This window comes from Sarcophilus harrisii, chromosome 2 (genome assembly GCF_902635505.1).
Source record: "Sarcophilus harrisii chromosome 2, mSarHar1.11, whole genome shotgun sequence".
In the NCBI taxonomy this organism is placed as follows: Eukaryota; Metazoa; Chordata; class Mammalia; order Dasyuromorphia; family Dasyuridae; genus Sarcophilus; species Sarcophilus harrisii.
In genome coordinates, this window is record NC_045427.1 from 140,900,807 (window position 1) to 140,918,182 (window position 17,376).

The window sequence follows — 17,376 nt, forward strand, 5'->3', positions numbered from 1 at the left end:
TGTAAAAATAAATGCTAACAAATTTTTGACATATAACTGAGGGAAAATAACACCTAAACCAGGGAAATATAAAACACAGAAAGAAAGCCAATGTTATTAGTAAACACACAAAAAGTGTGTGTGTGTGACACAATTGGAGTTAAGTGACTTGCCCAGGGTCACAAAGTTAGTAAATTTTAAGTATCTGAGGTCAGATTTGAACTAGAGCTTCCTAACTTCAGGGCTGGTGCTATATTCACTACACCATCTAGCTGCCCTTGACTCAAAAAATTTAAATAAAAGCTAAAGACTACAACAATTTATCCAATATTTCATTCATTATGACTAAGGAAGATTTACATCAGAGATGCAAGTATGGTTCAACATTTTAAAGTAATCGGTATAATTAATAAAATAAAATCTCCAAAGATCTAAAATCATGATCATATCAATAGAGGCAGAAAAAAGTCTTTCACAAAATAAAGTAGTCTACTACTTTAACTTTAGTTAACTAACTTTAGTTTAGTTTAAAACTAGAAGTTTTACTTTATCCCATGCAAATTGGCAAAGACGACCTTCTCCCTCCCAAAATGGCAATAGTCAATGTTGAATGGGTTATGGAATGATAGGGACACTAATACTTTGTTAGTGGGGGGATGAAATACAACCATTTTGGAAAGCAATTTGAAATTATGCAAATAAAGTAACTAAAATGCTCATACCCTTTGAATAAAAGACTCCATTACTGAGTTTAAGTCTCAAGGAAGCCATTGATAAGAAGAATGTCCCCATATATTCCAAAATATTTATAGCAGCATATTCAAATCAAGTATGAATTTTTAAGATGCTGATGATTAGATGGCTTCTCTGATTGAAGACTTTCCTACATTCAATACATTTATAACATTTTCCTCAACCATTAATTCTCTAATATCAGAAGAGGGATAAGAAGACAAAGAATGCTTTCCCAGATTTATTACATTAATGAAGCTTCTCTTCAGCATGTGTTGGCTGATGTTAATAATACCTTTCAAGATGAAGATTTTCCCACACTCATTACAGTCATAGGGACTCTAGTATGAATTCTTTAATGTTGAGTAGATAAGCAGTTCAATAAAAACATTTCCAAACTCATCACATTTGTAATGTTTTTCATTAGTATGATTCTCTTGCATGTTCAAGAAGGGATAAATTATTAAAAATAACTTTCCCACATTCATTATATTCATGGTATCTCTTCTTCATGGGTTTTTTTTTGTCAGAGAAGACAGATATCAATACTTCCTTGATACCTCACTCATGGGAAAAGGATTTTTTTCCATGTTATCCCAGGTTGAGAAATTTCTCTATGTTTCTGCAGTCTATATTCTTGATCAATCTGATGATTCTATGTGTTTAGAAATGTTCTGCTTTGGAATTGATTCTTGAGTCTCAGGCCTACTATCCCAATCTGAAACCAAAAGACAATACAAATTTATTTTCCATAGTAGCAAAGCAAACCAAGAAAAACAATGTCCTCTAAGTAGATGATGAAGTATAAAATAAAAAACCTATGAGGCATCCAACATATGGGTAACCACTAAAAAGACAAAATTGTAATCTGAAAAGAGACTAAGAGATGTGAAAGGAAGATTGAGAAAGGGACAGAGATGGGGGAAGAATGCTGACAATACTAGGTAAGGTGATCAGAGAACATAAGTATAACTAAAAGAGTGATAAGATAAATAGATTCAGTAAAGGGGATGGTGACAGATAGGAATATTATGGAAGAAATAGGGTGGGATGTAGAAAAATAAACTGTAAGGAAAGGGTAAAAATAGGGCAAACAGCAGAGTGCCATTAGTCAGGGCTGGAACCCATGTCAAAAAATTATATACTCCTGAGATTCCTTAAGAATATTGGAGAACCTTAGGGAAGGTCCAGTGTAGTCCTGCTTAACATTTTCATTCGAGTTATAAATAAAAATGTTGAATAGCAGAGGACCCAGAATAAACCATTTGAAATCTCCCTCCTTGGGGAAAAGGACCCACATGTACAAAAAGTTTGTAGCAGCTCTTTTTGTGGTAGCAAAGAATTGGAAAATGAGTAGATACCCATCTTTTGGGGAATGGCTGAACAAGTCATGGTATATGAAGGTAATGGAATATTATTTTCTATAAGAAATGAACAAGCTGATTTTAGAAAGACTTAGAAAGATTTACACGAACTGATGCTGAGGAAAACAGAATGAGTGAAGCAGAACCAGAAATACATAATACACAGTAACAGCAAGATTATATGATGATCAACTATGAAAGACTTGGTTCTTCTTATTAAGTCAGTGTTCCAAGACAAGCCCAAAAAACTTTGGATAGAAAACGTCATCTGCATCCAGAGAGAAATTGAATGTAAATCAACATATGCTATGTTCACTTCTTTTTTCTGTTTTTTTCCTCTCCCATGGTTTTTCCCTTTTGTTCTTATTTTTCTCTTTCAACATAATTCATAAAGAAATGTATATTTTAAAAGTTAATATACATGTGTAACCAGAAAAAATAAAGGAAAAAAGTTATCTCCCTCCTTGATAATATTAATCCATCAACAGGTGCTTTGGGTTTGGTCATTTTCAAACAATGTCCACTCTACTTAATTGTACTAACATAGAGCCTACAGTTACCTATCTAGTCCATAAACATAGTATGGGAAATTGTGTCAGATACTTCGCTTTCCTCTCCTCCTCTTCCTTCAGTTGTTGCTCTAGAGACACAAAGTAAACTCAGCCTTTATGATGTAAGCATTTGGGAGAGCCTATTATGAAGCTCACTGAAGGAATGAATTAGTACAACTCCACTCCTGGCTCAACTTTTTTCAGCTCTGCAGAGACCTAAATAACGTTAACCATCACTCCGAAATGAGACAGGTATGCCCTCATCCTTTTCTCTACCCATGAGCCCCTTTCCAGAATCTCATGCTCATCTAGTCATATGACATTTTATATTGTCATGAGAATTTTAAATTTCCTTTTATTCTTCCAACTTTTAGTTAATAGTAACTTCACTTGATCAAAATCTGTCCCATGGAATGTGAAATTTATTTAAGGCCTTAAGTATTCCTTAGATAAGTGTCTCAGATGTCCCTGACTCCTTGACATGTAAGTTCTCAGTCTTATCTGTGAATCCTATAAATTTAGTTTAATCTGCAATGTGGCACAGGCTATAGAGGTTGACTGATGAGTTTTGCTTCCTTGGGGGATGTGTGACATTATAATTCTTTTTTTGATGAAATTTAGGCATATTATATCTAAAGTATTATCTTGTTCTATAAATAATATTACTGTGTCCAAAACAATTGAGATTCTGTATGATGTGTTCTTGATGAGGTAGTTAGGTGGCTCAGTAGGTAGAGCCTGGAGTCAAGAAGGCCTGAGTTCAAATCTGACCTTTAAAGCACTTACAAGTTGTGTGACTCTTGAGTCGAGTCCCTCAACCTCTGCTTGCCTTAATGCACTGTAGAAATGGCAAACCCACTGCAGTATCTTTGCTGAGGAGACTCTATGGCCAGTATTGGCGTGCTGTGGTCCATGTGGTCATCAAGAATCACACATGACTAAATGATTAAATAACACATTTTTTGATGAAAATCAGTTTTCACTAATCATGATGTCTAATTGCTCACATATCTTACCTTTCCCAGAGAATTACAGAATCTTAGAAGGAAATCTCAGAAAGCAATCTATTCCAAATTAAACCCAAAAGGAGACCTCCTTCCCACACATACTCTCCCCCCCAAACTAAAACATATCTGAAAAATGGTCCCACACCTTCTGCTTGAAGATTTCCAAAGGAAAAGAATCTCCTACCCTGTTCTATTTTTGGACAGCTCTGATCATTAAGTTTATCTCTTTAATTGCTTTTGGTTCTGTCCTTTGGGTCTACCTAGAAAAAGTCAAATTATTCTTCTATGTGAGAGCCTTTCAAATACTTGGAAATAGCTGTTATGCTCCCCTCTCTCCCGGTTTTGAATCTTCTCTTCTCCAGACCAGACATCCTCAGTTCCTACTCCCTACTTGTCTCTGGGTTCAAAGTCCTTTGCCTACATGGCTGCCATCTTTGGGGTGCTCTACAGCTTATTGAGTCCTCTCAAGAAAGTGATGCCCAGAAATGAAAAAACAACTTCAAATACAGCCTGACCAAAAGGAAGATAGTTCAATTATCACTTCCTTATTTCAGAAACTTATGCCCTCTAAAGGTTTGGGTGGGGAACTGCTGCATTGCATCATACAAATAGATTCAAAGATTTAGAACTTGAAAGTACCTCAAAGACTATTTAGATTTAACAATCCTTTCATTTTACAAATGAGGAAACTGAAGTCCAGGTCGATTAAACCCAAGGTCACAAAAATAGTAAGAGACAAGACTTGAATCCATGCTCTCTGACCATAGAGCAAATACCCTTTTCACTGTATCACACTGCTTCCATACATTGCACACAGTGTTGATTCACAATAACTATTAAATTGTTGATATTTATTGAGTCTCACATTCACTAAATACCCCAGATATTTTTCTCAGATTGTTATCTAACCACTGTATCGTTAGAAGCTGAATTTTTGAACCTAAATGCAAAACTTTTTATTTTCTTTTAAATTTTTCATCTTATTAATAAATTCAGCCCTGTGCTCTAAAGTGTCAAAATCTTTTTTTTTTTTTTTTTTTTGATTTTCACTCTGCTTTCCAGTATGATAGGGAAATTCTGGTTCAGGCCTCACTTTAGTTAATTAAAGGCAGTCAGGAAATAAAGACAAAAAGGATTTTAGTTTACTGGCACCAGGGCAGCTTTTGTAGAGTAGTAGAACAATTTACATATGAGAATAAGACAATCCTGATTGGTAGACATTTCAATGAGGAAATAAGTGTCATCTCCTCCTCTTTCCATTATAGCATTTTTGGGAAATGAGGTTTTCTGGTAATGGTTTTCAGGTGATTGGATGCTGGCCTGCAGGCAATTTGCTGATGAGAATAATTTTCAGGTGACAGTTTAAAGGAGGACCTCATTGTCTCCTGCAGTTAAAATATGGGGCTCACTCAGACTATATTTTGTCCAATGGCCTGACATTGCCATTAGCATTGGGTACATTGGGTAAAGATATATATATATATATATATATATATATATATATATATATCTTTATCCATTTGTTCTTTCTTGCTGGGGGCCTGATCTCTAAGCTGATGCAGCCTGTGAATCTCTAACTTTATTCTTTGGTACCCAAGCTGTTTGAGATGGTCCAGGCCCTTCTCCAACACACATAATGGATTAACTGCACACATTCAATGGTCTTTTTTTCCCCTCTTCCTTTTCTCTATCACACTCCTTTACTTCCCAACATAGGTTAGAATTCTCCATTTTTTTCATATCCTTTCTCTTATTTGTTTTTTCCTTTTCTTTCTTTCAGTAAAGAATTCATTCCCCCAGATAAACTGAAGAATAGAAATGTTTCTCCAGATAATTTCACCATATGTAAGTGTGACCTGGTACCAACATGGGTAGAAATACAGCACACTTTCTGCAGATCAATACAAAGTTCTTCTTGACCTCCATCCACACTTGTTTAAAACGAGATCTTCAGTCTTTTATCTCCTTTTTGGTGACACTTTTGGCTAATTTCAGTGGCTAAATGCTGTGAAAATTATCTCCTGATCATTTTGTGCTTGGATCTAGTTGCTGGTTGGGTAGCAGTGCTTGGGATTTAGTCACAGTCTTGTGACAGATTAATTTGTAAAGGTTCAGCAGCCTTTAATTGATAATTGATAATTATGTTGGCCATAGACAGAAACAAATAGAAACCTTTTCAACTAAGGAAAAGTTACCTAATTGGATCTAATTGCCAACACTGTTTCTCTAGTCCCCTGGATCATGCAGTATTTTATATACTTTCTTGGGTTTTTGGCTCTCTTATCCATAAGGGATGTTTACTATAAAACTCACAAATTAATCAAATAAATGCAGGGATGTTTACTATAAAACTTACAAATTAATCAAATAAATGCAATTTCTGGGGGACATAAAGAATTTGTACTCTGGTTCCTGGATATGACCCAGCTGAGAAGAGATGCTATGCTTTGGAAAAATATTGCATCTCAGGAGAAAAAGAGAAAAAAAAAGTACAATTCATTTAAGACCTGGGTATCAAAAACATGGCGGGCATTCCCTTGTTTTCAGTGTTTCCTTTTTGGAGAAATATAGAATCTTGAGGGGACTAAGGAAGAACAGCAAGAAGATAAGAGGCAGCATTTGTGTTGGGTGAAAGACAAAATGACTTAAGAAACAATTTGTAACTTCTAAGCTTTTCAACTTATTAAGCAATGTATGCCAATTGCTTAACAAATCCAGACCATTAGCCTTCCTCAGTTTCGGTACTAGACCTGGATTACAAGGGGAGACAGAATTTATACATTTACAACAATCAAACATGGACAGTTAGTTAAAATGGATAATTTGAATTTCTAATTGGAAGAAAGATTAGTGATTTTTTCAAGTTGTGTGAAGAAGAACAAACTGGTGTAATTCCTTGAAAGGTAGAAATGGTCCAGTCTCTCAGATGCAGGGCTGGAGTCAAACGATATAATAAGGTTTTCTCTCAATTCCTATAACTGAATGAAATTTTTTCACAAAATTTCAGAAATACTATTTAAGACACAAACAACATAGGTTTTTAGAAGCTCTCTGTGGTTTTTGGATTACAAGGGAATTGTGCTCAACAGGAATGGTCAAAATTGGTTTTTAATTGTTGATACACACACACATTGAAAAAGATATTTGAATTAAAGATATAATATATATGCCCTGTGTTGAAGCCTCCAACATATTTATGCATGTCATTAAAACTCATTTAAACCTCAGTTTTATCATCTGTAAATTTAAAGTTGGACTAGACGATTTCTAAGATGGCTTCTTGTCTAAATACATCATACAATATTCACTTGATTGATCAAGGGACTATCTTTACCAGCTTAGGATCATTTCCCCCTTCTTCGCACCCCAGCTTTCAATTTTTGATCATACCTCTGTCCTCAAGCACATGGTTCATATCATATCATTTACCAAGTTCATTGCTTCCTTATTCTCTCAAAGCCAGGAGACAGGACAGGATGGCCAGAAATTACTCTGGCGCTGAGAAAAGCCAGACCTGGTCTACGTGAATCTCAGACCATGGACACCAAAGCACTTGTCTTGAGCTGTGTCTTTTGAGCCCTTGGTCCTGTACATCCTAGTACTGAAACTATCATGATCTGTGTAATATCTCTTAATAAGTTTCATTTCTGGTCATAGTTGGAGACCTCAAGACTCCAACTTGATTCTGTAAAACAAGATCTTGAGGTATAATGAGGAACTACAAGAAAAGTAATATTTCTCTAGGGGAGTTTTTTGTTGTAGGGAAGTAGTATTTCAAATATGTTTCACTGAAAGGCATTCAAGTCTCTGGACTTACAAGTTGGATCGCTGTAGATTCTGCCAAGGACTCCTAAGGGTAAAGAAAAGAAAAAAAAAAAAAAACAACAACAACAACATAATACTAGAGATCCAGATCATTTACTCAGTTCAGTTTCACTGTATCAAGAAAATAAAGACATCTAAGCAGACTTCTCTAAATTAAATTAAAATTATACAGATCTAAAAATACATGTACAGATGTGACCCATTTAAAAATATACTCATTTAACCTCTGCCTATCAAAAGAAATAATCAGTCAATAATCTAATGCTATGACATGTACAAGCCATATTTACTTCATTGATTACATGTAACAAGAAGGAGGAGTAGGTGGAGTCAGAAAAATTTCTGTTTGCTTAATGGCAAACCACTGTGACTTTGCCAATTGAAAATTTTATGGACAGTATTGGTGTGCTATGGTCCAAGAGCTCACAAAGACTCAGATGTGATTAACAAATTTCAAATCCTAACTCTTCTCAGCTTTCTAATCCCACCAATCTCACCTCTATGCTCTTCCTTTCCCTCCTTTTTTCTTTTTTTGGGGGCAATACAGGTTAAGTGACTTGCTCAGGGCCACATAGCTTACTAAATGTCTGAGGCCAGATTTGTATTTAGGACCTCCTGATTCGAGGACTAGTGATTTACTCATTGCGTCACCTAACTGCTTTCTCACCTCCTCTCTTAAACCCTAACCTATTTTACTGAAGAGTAAGGCCATCATCAAGTTTGATGATATTCTTCATTTTAAAATTTATTTTAACTGTTTCATCCATAGATGAAACGGACCTCTTCTTTTCATTACTAACCTCCTATTTCTGACCTCTCCTGAACTTTGTTCTCTCAGCTACCAAATTTTTCTATTTCCCCCATAATTTGGCAGCAATTGCTAAGCATTGGGTGATTATTTTTAGCTTTGTCTTTGGAAACCTGGCACTTTAGTGAACAAGGAATACTTAATATGTATTGAAATTTTTACTCCTATTTGATACAGTTGTAGAAATGTTAGCTAAACAATGTTTTGGGATGACCAGCTGTAAAATGACTATTGTTTTCAGTAATTCAATCACTCACGACTACTCTGAAGGAATTCATGTTGACAAATCCTATACATATCCAGAGAAGGAACTGATTGTGTCTGTATACAGATCAAAGCATTCTTTTTTCTCTATTTTTAACTTAATTTTTCTTTATAAATTAAAAAAAAATTTAAAGCTTTTTATTTTCAAAATATATGCACTGATAATTTTTCAACATTGACTCTTGCATAGCCTTGTTTCAGATTTTCCCCCCTTTCCCCATCCCCCTCTACCCTAGATGGCAAGCAATATATGTTAAACATTTTAACTTAATTTTTCTTGAAGGTTTTTATTTTCATTAGGACAGGAGATATATATTTTCTTTCACACCTTCGCTTTTATAGAAAATGTTTCCATAACTTCACATGTGTTTTTTTAATTGTGGGTGGTGATAAGGGGGAGAACCTAGAACTCAAAAATCTTTAAATTTTACTTTGAATGCAACTGGAAAAAATATTAAATAAAAAAGAAAAATGCTAGTTAGATTAATAAGGTATATCCAAATAAATAAAAAAAAACTACTGACATGATTTTAAAATGACATGATTATCCAAAAAAAAAAAAAAAATCCAATATCCTCCACACCAAATTGAGATAAATTACTAGAGGAAGACAGTAAATTCACAAAAATTACTTGCATTTGTTTTTGTAAATAATTGTACTTATACCTTACTGATATTCACCTCTGAGAGTATCAACTTTCCATTTATTCTATATGGACTCTAAAGGATATCCCAAAAGAGTCTTAGTGCAGTTTTAAATTTTAATGACTTATAAACTTAAGATTTTTGGGATACCCCATTAGCTATCATTTCTCAGTCTTTGGCTATGTGTGTGTGTGTGTGTGTGTGTGTGTGTGTGTGTGTGTGTGTGTATATATATATATATATATATATATATATATACACACACACAAAAAAAAAATATACCTGTGTTAGAAACATGTTTGACAAAAATTTAGGAATCAAGGAAAATTATTACAGAGAGTCCAGAGGAATTGGACATTTCTGGCTGGAAGTGGCACAGTTAGCACAGCCCCTCCCTTCAGAGAACAGATTGGTCAGTTCCCTTCTGGGTTGTAGTCTTCCTTATCTACTTCTTACATGTTGCTCCTAGACATGTTCCTCCTTCCAGTCCATACATCCCATGTTCAAAAAATGGCAACTATCTCCAAGAAAAGTCTTCTCCTGATCATCGATTCTAGCTGGTTTAAGCCAGTTTCAAGCCCCCATTTTCAGAATTTCTTAAGTTAAATTACTTTATCCTTCTGAAAACTCATTGATCAATGGCAATTGAGCTTGCAACATTCTACAGAAACCTAACTTTTCAGTATTTCTTGCAATTCCCCCATTTCTTTTTAATAGGGATTTAATTTCCAAATCTTTTCTGTTGCCCCTTCTTCGAACCTTTTAAACATCATCTCACATACTTCATTTATATTTTGATCTTTTTCAAAAGTAACTATTCTCATTTAACATTTCCCTTTAAGCTAAAAACTCATAACCCTGAAGGAATAAGACTCACAAAGGAATTCAATAAACTTGGCCCAATCAGGATGATGATAATAATAATATGTTCCACATTCGTTAGGTAGATACATGGCTCTGAGTAGATGCTCAGCTCTGACTCATCATCTCCCCCACTTTCTGTCCTTTGGGGGCTGGAGATCTCAGTCTTCCACAGGAGTTGTGGCTACTTCAAGCTGGAAGGGAGAGTAGAGTTGAGCTTGAGAGGGTGGGTTTTGAGTAAAGATCTCTGAAGATAATCAATTTATCTGTAATTAACCAAAACCTAGAAGAAAACAAATCTAACAAGCATCTAGTGAGGGTTATTTGAGATAGAAAGACTAGCCCACAAAGGAGTGCTATAGGATGGCTTGGAGAAGCCAGCAGCTTTTCATATCAAAGAAGTTATTTATAGGAACATATGTTTGTGACTCAGAACACCCAGGACAAACAAATGTTATTCCCATATTAGTAGCAAACTTGAATAAAATTTACTCTTTCCTTGAGGTATAATACAAATAGCCCATTAAATTACATCCCTCTTAAGAAAATTGGTTGCATTGAAATTCTCTTCTCTAAACCATACTGAAGATTTTTCAGATCTAACGTCAATAATCAATAGAATATTTCAATTATTCTTACATTATTTCGAAACCTTTAAGGACTTTACTTCATACAGACATAAGCAACTAATAACAGATGACTACTTATTAGAATATGATGACTACATATTTTCAGATTGAAAACTATAAGATCTTATATATTTGAATAATGTTCATGGCTTCTATTGACCCCTTTTCTCTGATTATAGAAACTTGCTATAAGAATGAAAAAGCAGGAGCATGATTATAATAGCATCAAAATATGACAAGATGATAATCACTGTTTACAACCAATCATGCAGTAACAATTCCACCTTATAGCCAGACTCAATAATAAGGTAGATTCCTATTCAAAGGAACACAATGGGAAAACTAACTCAGAAGACTCCCACCTTAAGCAAAGGTCAAGGTTGTCCTCCCAACTCTTGTCCAGATATAGATCTCCACAATTCAGAATCATATTCCTCTTAATAGCTTGTGGCATATTTCTTTAAGATAGTGAATTACTGACTTGATGATTCATCAGACAATCATACCTGAATTCAAAAATATCAGTTATAATCCCAAGAGATTTCATCTAAAATAGCAAGTTTAGTTAATCAAAACTTCAGGTACGTTTAGCTTTCAAGGATCAAATATTCTAAATAAGTATTGACTATAATCTTACACTGATAACAGATTCATCCCAGAAAATTCACAGTTTATCTTAACATAACTAAGTAGATAGTTTTAAGTTCAATATTACATGTATCATTTTGCTTAAAGATGCTCAAAAACCAATAACTCAAAGATTCAGGTTGTAGAAATATAAAAATTCTAAATTGTATATATAAAAAAATCAAATTTTATTAAACTATCTATAGTAAAAACATGTTCAGTTATTAACCATGTTCAAAGAGACAAAAACATAGACTTTTGTTCTCAGACTCTTTTTAAACATTGGAAACAGTTTTAGGATGACTCAAATACAAACAATTAAAGTTTACCAAACCTCACATCCATAAAAAATTTCACTTAACATCTTTGACTCCCTTTTTTCCTTCTCTCTCAAGTTTAAATTCATCCTGGTATAAAAGGAAGGCAATCATTAGAAGGCATTTCTATATATAACAAACTTAAAAGATTCTCAATTAGCCTATTACTTGTCAGGGAACTATAACACCCAAACAAGCTCTTTTCCCAGGACTGACAAGATCATTTTCAAGAAACACAGCAAGCTTTCAAATTAAGGTAATCAACAGGGATCCCAGAGAAGGGACTGAGCTTAATGTTCCTACCTATTCTCCCTAACTATCTTTAGGGCTTTTTGTGGCATGTGATATATCTATGCCCCTCCCCCCACAAAAATATTCCTAATTGCCCCAGGGCAAAGTCAATTTTAGAGGTTATAAATTATACTTAATAAGCTGTTCTTGCGTTTCCTCCATAGATCCTTCATCCCTAATGTAGTAAGTCCATCCCTTCTCAGTCTCCATCATCAGTAACATCTGATAAAGTCCTTCCCACTCTGTTCCTTACAGGACTTAAGGACCCAGTCTCCTGGAACTGAAAACTCCAAAAGTATTATCTGGGCCAGCAGGTCTTGTTTCCTAAGGGCTGAAAGGCATGAGGACATTGCCAGTATACAATTCTTTAAAAACTTGTATTTTTATTTTAAAAGAGCATATTCCCTTTTCCTTCCCAAATAAAATAAATCAGACAACATCATCTTATATGGGGAAAGCCCCAAACCCCTCTGTGGGCACTTCTAATTCTTTAACAAAACAATAGGCCAAAATTTGGTCCAAGGCAATTTAGTCTATAACATCAATTTAGTAATGTTTCTAAGTGCCTGATTCACTAAGCCCAAAGGGTTATCACTCTATGCATACTCTTTGACCCAGTAGTGTTTCTAATGGGCTTATATTCCAAAGAGATCTTAAAAAGGAGGGAAGGGACCCACATGTGCAAAAATGTTTGTGGGAGCCCTTTTTGTAGTAGCAAGAAACTGGAAACTGAGTGGATGTCCATCAATTAGAGAATGGCTGAATAAATTATGGTATATGAATGTTATGGAATATTATTGTTCTGTAAGAAACAACCAGCGGGATGATTTCAGAAAGGCCTGGAGAGACTTACATGAATTGATGCTGAGTGAAATGAGCAGAACCAGGAGATCATTATACACGACAACATTAATATTATATGACAATCAATTCTGATGGACATGGCTCTTTCCAACAAGGAGATGATTCAAACCAGTTCCAATGGTCTTATGATGGAGAGCCATCTAGACCCAGAGAGAAGACAGTAGGAACTGAGGGTGGATCACAACATAGAATTTTCACTTTTTATTGTGGTTTTCTTGAATTTTGTTCTTTGCCATTTTTTTTTCCTTTTTGATCTGATTTTTCTTGTGCAGCAAGATTATTGTATAAATATGTATACTTATATTGGATTTAACAAATAATTTTACCATGTTTAACATATATTAGATTACTTACCATGGGGAGAAGTGAGGGAACAGGGGGGAAATTTGAATACAAGGTTTTTCAAGGGTCAGTGTTGAAAAATTATCCTTGTATATGTTTTGAAAATAAAAAACTTCAATAAAAAAAAAAAACCAAACAAAAGGATCTGATTCATTCTTTCCACTTTCCTTGATGAAGGCACATAACAAAGTATATGGAATTGCCACTCAATCTGCAATCCTCCCCCATTATTATAAAACCTTAGAAATAAAGTATGTTCCATTATCAGAATCATTACCATTCATATTCTACCAAAAGAGGATGCATTTTAACTACTACTGATGGTTCAATACCTTTAATTCCAATCTTAATTATATAATCAAATCTGTTCCTAACAAATTACTCCCCACCTCTGAGATATAAAATTTGCACATTTATCCTTTGGTTTTTCCCATATACAGGAGTGACTTCTATAATGGGTACATGGAATCTCCTTTTTATTTCCAGTCAGTACCATCCTTCAAATTTACTAGGGGTTCCCAGTGGGTTTAGAAAGAAGGAATTCTACATGTCCCTACTTCATATCTTCCTCAATAAGTAGGAAGGCACCACCTTTGCCACCTCCTTTAATTTTGGACACCCTCTCCTGAAATGTCCATTCTTCTCAGAGTAATAATAGGTAGTCTGACTACTCTACTCTGTGACATCTCTTCCTACTTCCCCATCTCTCCAATAGGGAGAAATTTTCAATATCCTTTTTTTTTTTTTTACTTAGTTCCTTCCTCAGTCTACTGCAGTGTCCTCCTGATGCTGCTTCACTCATCCCTCTTATTCCACACCCAGTAATTACCATTTTTAGGTTTTAACATAATAACTACAAATAACTTAGTTAACAACCTTAGAGTTGTCATAAGTAATAGTTCAAATGGTATTGGCTGTAATTTTCTTTTAATTCACAAGCAAAGGAATACCTAGTTTTCTAAATTACATTTACTGGGTTAGCAAGGCTGATAATAGATTTTAAACACATTTTCCACCTGTTACTTTTCCAATTTATACTCTTAATAACATCCAGGTTACCGGATAACAAGACCAATCTGGGTTCTACAATCTCAGAAAACACCCATTACTACTGATCAGTTAGTATTCACTGAGTCTCATCATTCAGTAGTGGACTCAAGTGGCAGGATTTTCTTGCCCCTAAGCTATTATATATTACATCTGAGAGTTTTCAGGAGGCTTTCTAACCTATTATCTTAAACAAATGTCCTTTTTATTTCAGGGAGAAAAGGCAATTCTTAAAATTCAGCTATAACAGAATCTATCACAAAAATAAATAGGAGTCTCATATAATGTACAATCAAGTTTCCAATTTCAACACATACCAATTCAAAAGTTATTGTAAAAGTAATCTGAACTTTAGTTTGTAAAAATACCTAAATTCTAACTAGATATTTCATTCAAACAAAATTACTTTGTTGTTTCCCCAAGAGTTAAGTGCCAGTTTTTACTTCAAATCCTTTGAATTTCCTAATTTAATATTTTCCCTTAAAAATATTTTAATGACAACTTTTTTATTGTTTTGCTTTTGTTTTTTAAAAATTTTAATGCCTTTTTATTTTCAAAATCCATGTAAAGATAGTTTTCAACATTCACCCTTGCAAAACCTTGCGTTTCAAATTTTTTCTCCCTCCCTTTCCTCTACCCCTCTCCCCTACATATCAAGTAACCCAAGTGCAATTCTTTGAAACATATTTCCACATTTATTATGTTGTACAAGAAAAATCAGATAAATGGGGGTGGGGGGAAAGTAAGCAAACAACAAAAATGGTGATTGTAGTGTGGCGGTGGTGTGTGTGTAATATCGTGGTGTGTGTAGTATTGTGGTGTGAGCTACATTTAGTCCCCATAGTTGTCTTTCTGAATGCAGATGCTGGCTAGAGTTTTTAAAGTGGGGGCAGACTTTTGTTCCATTTTTTCAAAAATTCCCAAACTCCCAAGTCCCTTTCAGTCTATGCTTTTTTCATCCCTACATAAATTTTCTCATTTACCTTTCTATATACAGATCCCTTTAATGGGCTTTGATGAAAGTCCCTTTAAAAACTGCATGTCTCATTTCTTTTTTACCATTATCTGACATTTCTATCCTCTTCCACTTAATTTTTTTAAAGATGGGAATTAGAGATGCTAATCTTTCCCAGTGTTATTCCTATCCGTGCCTTTTAGAAGCTTTTCTTTCTGGCTGCATTTAAAATCTTTCAAGATAACAGCATCTTGCTCATAGCACAAACATGACACAGACATCCTGCCAACACAGAGATGCAGACAGACAAAATGACAAGATAAATACAATTAAAATACTAAGTCCAATTGTAAGATGGTATTATAATTAAGAGATCCTTTCTAGCAAGAAAAATCAAACTTTAAACGCATACTTTAAATCCTTCATCTTGTTGTTTTCTGGACATTCATAACAAAAATACTTTATCATTTTCCCCTTTTCCTTTCCCCTAGTTCTGGGAGCATCCTCCCAATCTTCTTCTTGAGGATTCCTTCCCCTTCTATTTAATGTTATTTATTGTACTCATTCCCCCCTGAAATTTAATACGGTTGTAATCAATGCATACACAGTTGAAAAAATTAATAAGAAATAAAGCAACATGTACATTTAACATAGTATTTTACACACAAATTATCTTAATTATTTGGAGAAAGCAGAAAACTCTCATAAAACAATAACTCGGAGGGAAATATATATCTATTCTGTCTTAATACGTGTGTGTGTGTGTGTGTGAGCACACTGGTGTTTTGTTGTTTGCAACAACAAAAAATCTGCTTGCATAGTTTAATATAACATTTTTGGTCTTAAAATAAATCAGTTATTTTATAAAGATAGGCAATTTTAAAAATTAAACATTATGTTCAAAATCTAAGTAAATGATAACTTTAGTATTAAGGATATGATCATGATCACATCTTGCCCCTGAATCTTATTGTATCGTTCTTGTATTATTAAATGATTATTATTAAAAATTCTTCTTATTGGATATCTTCATTTGGATTTCCCACAGACATCTCAAACTCAACATGTCCAAAATAGAATTTTTTGCATTCCTTCAAACCATTCTTTCTTTGAATTTCCCTGTTTCTTTCTATTGGGGCAGCTAGGCAGTTCAGTGGATAGAATATAGATAGGGCTTGGAGTCAGAGACATCTTCCTGAATTCAAATCTCTCCTCAGGCACTTAACTAGCTGCATGATCCTGGGCAAGTCCTTTAATCCTGTTTGTCTCAGTCATAGCTGGAGAAGAAAATGGCAAACTAGTTCTGTATCTTCACCAAGAAAACCCTAAATGAGGTCACAAGAGTCGGACATAACTGAACAAAAATTTCTCCTGCCGAAGGCACACCATTCTATGGGTTATCCAGGTTTACATAAGTATCATCCTTGGAGATTCTTCACTCTCATTAACCACCCCAGCTCCCTATCCAGACAGTTATTTGCCTGTTACCAATTTTAGCTCTTCATCTTTCCAGTTTTGTCACCTTTCCCTTTTATAATCAGACACCCTTATCACATTTTGACTGGACTACTGAAATAGGCTCCTAAAGGTCTCTTTGCATCTATTTTTCCCCCTCTTCAATGTCTTCTAACAAAGCTGCCAAATTGACACTTCTAAAATGCACATATTACATATATGTGCATATATGTGTATACAGCGGTATAGTCACTCCCCTGTACAAAACAGAAATATTCAATAGAATATTTCTTCAGCAAAGAAAGCAACCCTATTTGGCATTTAAGTCCTTGCTTTTTCTGTCTGGCCACAGCCTGTCTTTCCTTATTATGTGTATGTTCATCTTCGTGCATTTATCTTCCAGAGCAACAGACCGACTTGGGGTATCCTTTTCTCTCTCCCCTACTTCCTCTTTATCTCTTTTGCCTGTTGTGTGCCAGAGTAGGCGCTTCGTGGGTAAATGTTCCTCAATGAAGCCACGCCCGGATATGCCAACCCACGGGTCCCGTCTCTAGCCGTGTGATTTCTGCCACATCGTTTCATGCAATCTTCACAACACGGATCAGCTCTACAACTGCCCCCTTTGGCCCATAAGTAGAAGTGGGGCCTGGATGACTTGCCCCAGTCTCACAGAGTGAGCGCTTTTGTCCTGTCCCAAGGCCTTCACGTTAGTATCAAGACCATTTAGAGTGATTCCCTGAGATTTTAATCGCTCATTCAGCACCGTTCCCCCGCACTGCTCCCCAAGTTTAAGCGGCGAGAGCTGCTTCTGCA

The 17,376-nt window shown here is 34.9% G+C and overlaps 1 protein-coding gene across 3 annotated transcripts in view; it reads left to right on the forward strand.

The window, feature by feature from the left end:
• Window positions 1–2,796: 2,796 nt before the first annotated feature.
• Window positions 2,797–17,376, forward strand: part of MIS18BP1 (MIS18 binding protein 1) — a 66,056-nt gene continuing 51,476 nt past the window's right edge. For 2 of the 3 annotated variants that reach the window (XM_031950959.1, XM_031950962.1), the window contains exons 1-2: window positions 2,797–2,878; window positions 5,414–5,478. The gene's annotated coding sequence lies outside the window, so the exon portion shown is untranslated. The remainder of the gene's footprint in view (window positions 2,879–5,413; window positions 5,479–17,376) is intronic. The other variant, XM_031950961.1, reaches the window with a different exon arrangement.